A 7,389-nucleotide genomic window follows, 5' to 3' on the forward strand; every position below is an offset into this window, starting at 1 on the left:
CGTATCCGAGGATGGAGAGATGCGGCCTCGAACCGTGCATTGTGGCGTCAAATTGTTGATTCAGTGTTATCTGTTTAGATGTTAACTAAATAAATGAATGAGATTCCGTTGGGTACTTTTTTAACATGGGAGTAAAGGCAAACTACTTCGACCCAACTTACTCAATTTTGACTTCCCGTACGGATGTTCGAGGTTGGGTGAATTAAACTCACTATTGGGTAGTTTATTTCTTCCGTGTATAGTTGTTTTTCAAACCAGACTGAAACGTAAAACAAATCACCGAAAAGAAATCGCGAATTAAAAATTTTAATTGTCCAAAAGTGTTCAGATCGGTTTAAGAATAAAGCAAAATAGTGATTTTGGTCAAAAACCAAAATTTTGATTTTAGAGTGTCACGTTTGCGGAAAAGCCATCAGGATCCGAGTACCAACCTCCACCGCGGTTAGCTCTTTTTTGCATGCACATTGTTGCTTTATTGTTGTATATCCACATTCGAGCGAGCTCACATTGTATATTATCGAACTGGTAATTTAGCCGAAAAAGCAGTTCGCCCTAATATGTGGTTTGGCCGATTATGTCATGTGGCCGAAATTCTCATTTAGCTGAAAGGGCCACTTGGTCGAAAATGTCATATGACAATCGGGTCGACATTTTTGAACCAGTTTGGCCGAACGATATTTTTGGCCAAAAGACATTTACAGCCATTTCAGCCACTTTTTGTCATAAGACAATTTCGGTTTGTTTGGCTAAATGACATGTTCTGCTGAAAATTTTCGGCCTTGTCAACCAAGACAGTTTGAGTTGGAAAATTAGGGGCTAGCAAAGTTCTATATAGTGAAAGAGTAAGTGAACAGTGGAATAAAAGTCTGTGCCGTGCTACTACGGACACTCAAGCCGTCCAGGAAGACAGTGTAACTCCATCGCTAGTTGCCGGAGCTCCGGGATAATCCGCCATTGAAAGAGAGGAAGCAGTGTAAAAAGGCAAGGTGTAGTGGAGCGTGGGGGAAGAAGGTGCCCCGAAGAAAAAGGTCAGATTTGTAAATAGAAGTGGGAAAACGCAGATTTGAAAGTGATAGAACCAGAGAGAGAGGCCATTTGATACAGAAGGTCTTAATAGTGCTCGAGGGATACTGGTTTGGCCAAAAATGTTTTTGGCTGAAAGCGACATACGACCAAGAAAGACATACGGCCGGATTGGTGTTTTGTCGTCTGCCCTAACAGATCATTTGGTCGAAATGGTCGTTTGGCAGAAAGAGCTATTTGGCTGAACGACCGAAAATGTCGTTTGCTAAACAGATGGCTAAAAATGTCGACCCGTTCCCCAAAATACATTTTCATCATTTTAAAACTGATTTGGCACAAGCCGTTTCAAGTTTGCATGCAAATTAGTATGGGAAAAATTATGTTTTCATTTTACTGTTAATGACGCTTTCCCATTAAGCGCAGGTTAAAAGAAAACCTTCATAGCCAGAAGGAATACTCAACAGCTTTCACCTAACGAAAACCGCATGTTGAATAATCGCTTCAATAATTAGTAATCGATTTTAAGACAGATTGCGAATCTTTAGTCATACCTGTTGAGGAGCTACGCAATTAGCTCCAAAGAACCACGGTATAGATTAAATTTGAAAACTAATTATTGGAACGATTAATTAAGAAGTGGTTTTCTTTGAGTGAGGTATGTAGGTTTTTTTTCAACCTGCGGTTAATGAGGAAGCACCATTATCAGTATAAAGAAAAAACAAAAAAAAATGAATAAAAATCAGTATAAAAAAATAAATAAGAGCTTAAAATAATTGTTTTTAGAAAAATTAGGACAAACTGTTTACGGTATCCGAACTTTACCGTCAAACCGAGCTCACATTTCTTGATTTTTTTCTTAACACATTTCTCGCGCTGAGTTTCATAGGGGCGTAACTGTATTCATCGGTTTATCTTAATCGATTTTATATTTTGTTAATAACTCAATTGTTTCAAAAGCTACAACCGTGATTATTGATTCTGGTGCAAGACACAATCATCCTTTATCACAGCAAACCATTAAATCATCAACAAACTAGCGAAATTCGGTACAATAATAAAAATAAAAAATCGACGAAGAGAAGTCGATCTATACAGTTACGCCCCTATGAAACTAAGCGCGAGATTTGTAGCAAGCAACTGGCGTCATTAACATTTTAAAATATTTTGATCCTCCCTCAACACATCTTTGTCGTAAAATGTGTCTACCAAAACCAACCCCAAGTAATAAGCATCGTCTTGGCATGTCTCAAAAAACGACCGTAAAATAGCAACCAATCGAACACGCTCATTAAAATCATTTATTTATTATCGTCGAGTAAGAAATGAGTGTAAATTCGAAATTAAATAATATTTTACTCATCATTAATTGATATTATGTGTACATAAATTGACGCTCCCTCTCGGGAACGGTGAAAATAAATTAGAAGCAACCCATTCACGGACAGCCCTCGATTCTTCAAATCACAGCCGTGTGCACACTGTTCACACCCGAATTAATGTTTTATTGATTGTCCACCTGCTGATTTTGGGTTTGGGTTGTGGGATTTCTTTTTGGAATGTCCCATAAATTGTTAAGCTTGCAGCATTCTCTTCGCCTACCATATCGGGCACTGAGTTGAACTTTGATGTGATGAACAAATGAGTTGTTTCAATCGCTCCCCGCGCAGTAGATATCGTTGTGTCTTGCTAATGGAGTTGATAACGTTTCGCTGCCTAGACGTTTTCCGATGAGCTTCTTTGTAATGACCGCGGAGAATCAGTCACACGCATGTGCGACGTCGTGTTTTGATGATCAGGTTGTGTTTTGTGAGCACGTTAATGCATTAGCATATGGAATCCATGTTGATTATGGAGTGGGAGTGAGAATTTTAGAGCATCTTCATTCCACTCTACTAACAGCAGGGCATCATGTCATCAGATCAACATTCATCAATTAAATTTGTTTTGTGTGGGTATTTTATGATATGTTCAAACATGTATCTCAATGTGCACAAAAGTTTACTTAATACTGGAAAAAGCACGTTGTTTCCAAGATGGCCGATTTGTGGCTTTGTCGTAATAATTGACTGAGGTTTACTTTGAAACGCAGTAACGTAACGCAAAAATTTGCCATTTTCAACCACCCCACCCCCCATGTCACACTTTAGTATCATTGAATATTTTTGTATGGATTATCACACTTCGGGCAGACCCCCTCCCCCTGTGGATGTTACGTAATTTATGGATGCTCCTTTAGCAAGTCATGGGCATGACGCAAGGTGTAGTTCAGTGTATGAAGTAAAGTGTAGTTTGAGCAAATTTTGTTTGTACTATATTCACCCATACAGCATTTCAGTAAAAATGTGATGAATTTATTACTTAATTAAAAATCACAAAAATAAACCAAAAAAAACTTCAGTAAAATGCTAAAAACTTTGCCTGGTGAGCTCTAATCTTCTGGTGGCTATCAGCATTACATTATGTATTTAATTATGCAAGTTTACTGAACAGCCGCTAACCGCAAGTCGAGCACATCTGTATATGGCATCCATATACAGTAGACCTCTTCATGTTTTCAAAAAGTATCAAAAATTCAACCGGTCAGCCCAGAATCACAATTCGTATGCTAAAATAAGCCTCCTGTCAAATTTTCAGCTAATTCGGATAAAATTTCGAGGTGGCTCAAGTCGATTACTGTTTGTGGGCTATTTTCAATTTTGACAAAAAATTAACAAGAGATATATAGCATTGGCATTAGCATTAGCATTAGCATTGTTACGGTGTAATTCGTAGATTGGACACTAGTGATACTCATGTTTTACTTTTGAGATCCTTATCTAGAATGCTATCAGAAATCAAGAAGGGGAGTGGTCCTTGATTTCAGTCTTAAACAATAATAACAAAAGCATGAGGATTACTACTCCTGGCCACGCCCATCTTCACCGTAACTAGGGAGAGGAAGGAAGTGTTGATGTAGTACTTACTTAACGAGGGGCCACCGACTTAGCGACACACTCATAAGTACCACGGAGTTGGATAATGAGGAAGGTAATCGTTGGGTCAGGATTTGCCTGTAGCTGGCAATGTAACCGTCGTGGTAGATCTTACCCCGTAACACACCACGTAAAGGTGTCTACCCAGCATTACGGGTCAAAAATTAACAAGAGATATATACGCCGAAAACTATAGCAACAATGTTAATTTATTATATTATTATTCCTCTTTTTTTCCTGGACATTTGAGTAATATAATTTCCAATGTGCGAGTTACCGTTAAGTTCTTAAACATCAGATGCTGAACATTTGTCATAAATTTGCACGTTAGGATTTCTTCAAACAAGTTATTCGAACAAAACATAAATTAAATCATATGATATTTGATGCTTACAACAAACGACTTCTAAATTTGATTCATTTCACCATATGTCTGTACGCTTTTACCATTGAGTGCATCGTAGTAACAAGTGAAATCAAAGCTTCTTTGTTCTAACAACTTGTTTGAAGAAATCCTAATGTTCAAATTTATGACAAATGTTCAGCATCTGATTTTTAAGAATATAACGGTAGATCGCGCATTGGAAATTATATTACTCAAATATCCAGGAAAAAAGAGGAATTATAATATAATAAATTAACAATTATTTGTCATAAATTCAAGAATTTTCTAGAACAATGAATTTTAGAAGAAACAATGTTTTAGGCACTTTATAGCCCGAAAATCACTTAAACATGGTCAAAACGTGAACAAAACGAATCACAATGTTCACAAGACTTCTAGAGCACACCAAAAGCTTCCGTATAGCATGAAGAGGTCTATTATACAGATGTGCTCGACCTGCGCACTAAGGAGTAATTATAGTCAATACCTGGCCAGATACCAAATTCATGAAATTGAATAAACCAGTTCCATTTCATAATATATAGTTTGTAGAATAACCATACGGGGTTTTCAGGGCGAAACAAGTATGTCTATACATTGAAAGATAGTCGACGGAAGTATGTCGTTTTTGAAAAAAAAAGTTTGCTTTTTTCTCCATTCCAATATGCTCATAAAATGAGTTCTTTACGGCATTATTTACTATTTCAATGGACTTTTCAACATAGACTTTCAAATTTGAGGTATGTTAGATCATTAGGGTGGCTCAAATTAGTATGGGAAAAACTTCTTTCAATTTTTTTGATGGGCCGCCCTTTTATTCGCTTCTATTTGATGCCTTGATGCTCTGGACAAAATTTCAGCCAAATCGGTCAACGTTTGGACGGTGCTAAACTCGTTGGAAGTGTATATGCAAAAATGTATGCAGAAACATCCAAAAACAGTGAATTGCAGTTGGACGGCACAACTTACGATGAAGAACTATGATAGTTGTTTGGGCACGAGTTGGGCTGGGCAGCGATTCCTTCCGGATGAAGGATGCCGGGATGATGGCCAGAACCTTCGGTTGAAGGAACGCCGGGGCACGACCGGTAGCTCGATGGAAAATTATGGTTTAATTAACTCAAGCCTTCATAAAGGCTGCTGCTGGCTTCCTCCGGTGGATTGAAAGGCGAATTGTTTTCACTTAGGCTATATTTTTCTTCTTCGATGTGGACTGTACAAAATTAGAAAACTGAATGAATGAAATTTTTGATTGACACTTCTTAAATAGTTGGCAGATGACTGGGTTCCGTGTGCTGGTTTTGAGAATGATGGCTAACTGGGCGTGGCTTATAACTCGTTGTCGTTGGCTAGACTGTCGGCTTCTTGGGTGCATGTTCAATCATGTTCACAACGATAAAACCAAACACAAACGATGTGGTGTGTGGAGGGAAAGGGTAGGCATTAGGCTGGTACCGGATCCGATATTCTCGCGGTGGCTCGATGATGGTAGAAAGGGGAGAAGGGTCTCAAACAAACTGTTTCGCGTTGGCGCGAACATACTCCCCGCCAGAAAAGATGTTGCACATATAGGTAAATGGAATACTCTCGGATAAATTGATATTGTTCAAGGGGATCAACAAGGCATCACAAGGAGTTTCAAAATACACGACTGCAAGTAATTCCATCCATGTGGGGATAAAATTGAATGTAATTCAGCTTCAGTAATATAGGATTGATTACAAGCAAGATGATTTATCGTTACTCAAATGCTAAATAATATTAGCGTAACAAAAAGGGTAAACCTTCACACAAATATTAACAGGATCTATTCAGATTAAATCTTAAGGACACAGTAGCTAACAACTTTTGAAAACGCAGTGGCTAAAGGTGAAGTGACCTGTAGCGTTAGTGAGACTTAATTAAAATAAATTTAATTTCTGGAGAGGTCAATTGTGAACACATAATCACAAGATCAATAAGGCATAGATAATTAAATTGATATGGCTGATACTAGAAATAAGAAAATTTCAAGTTAAGTTCAGTATCACTCAAACGATCTTCTGGGTGGGACAATGTTCTCAAAACAGATAACTTGCAATCAAGTGGATTAGCCCAATATCAGTGGCGGACAATGGAAACCAAAAGAATCAGGATAGGAACATATTTACACACCACAAATCGAATGGCTGACTTCTCTCACCTGTGATACATAGCACGTTTAAGACCTCCTTCCTCGGGTCACTGGAAAGCGATTGAACACGATGCATGCTTGCTGAGACGGACTCTCTTTCTCGATGCTGATTGGATGCTCCATCGGGTGGTTCTCTTTGCCACGGGTGTGTAATGCTTCGCATAGCAGTGACTACGTTGACTGGCGACGACTCCACTGGTTTTCTTACTGGCCATACGTTCACTGTAGCTGCTCTCTGGATAGGGACGCCTCTCATCTCCCAACGCTCTCCGATTGACATCAGGCTGGGCTCATCCATAGGAAGCACAATGGCGGTGTTCGGGAAATGCTTGCTCATTGGATCCATTACTACACGGCATCTGGTGGGGTTTGGGGACGACTTCTTCAATGTGTGGATTTCGTTTAAATTCGGAGATAGATCACACAACGGATAGTCCGCTCTTGGCACTGGTTGCTTCTCGAGTACCACAATATTTACGGTTGCTAACGGAATCGGCTTCGGATAGATACTGGCTGGAAACATCTCGCTCTTGAAATAGGCTTTGGACGACTTCTTGAGCTTCGAATGGATTCCGATTGACCTACGTAGCTGGGGAGCACTCGGGAACAGGTTGAGAACCTGACGAAACTTGTTTACACTTGGCGGTGGCTTACGTATCGGACGGGTTCTGATTGATCTCACTGTAGGAAGATGCAATGCTTGACGGGTTCCAGCAGACATCCGCAGCGGCCTGATTACCTGAAGCATCGTGGTTGTTTCGGCGGGCATCGGAAAAGCTCGGACTGCTCTCTGCTTCGGTATTGGATTCCAGAAAATTGATCTCGAAAACCACTTT

Source organism: Armigeres subalbatus, chromosome 2 (assembly GCF_024139115.2).
Source record: "Armigeres subalbatus isolate Guangzhou_Male chromosome 2, GZ_Asu_2, whole genome shotgun sequence".
Classification (NCBI taxonomy): domain Eukaryota; kingdom Metazoa; phylum Arthropoda; class Insecta; order Diptera; family Culicidae; genus Armigeres; species Armigeres subalbatus.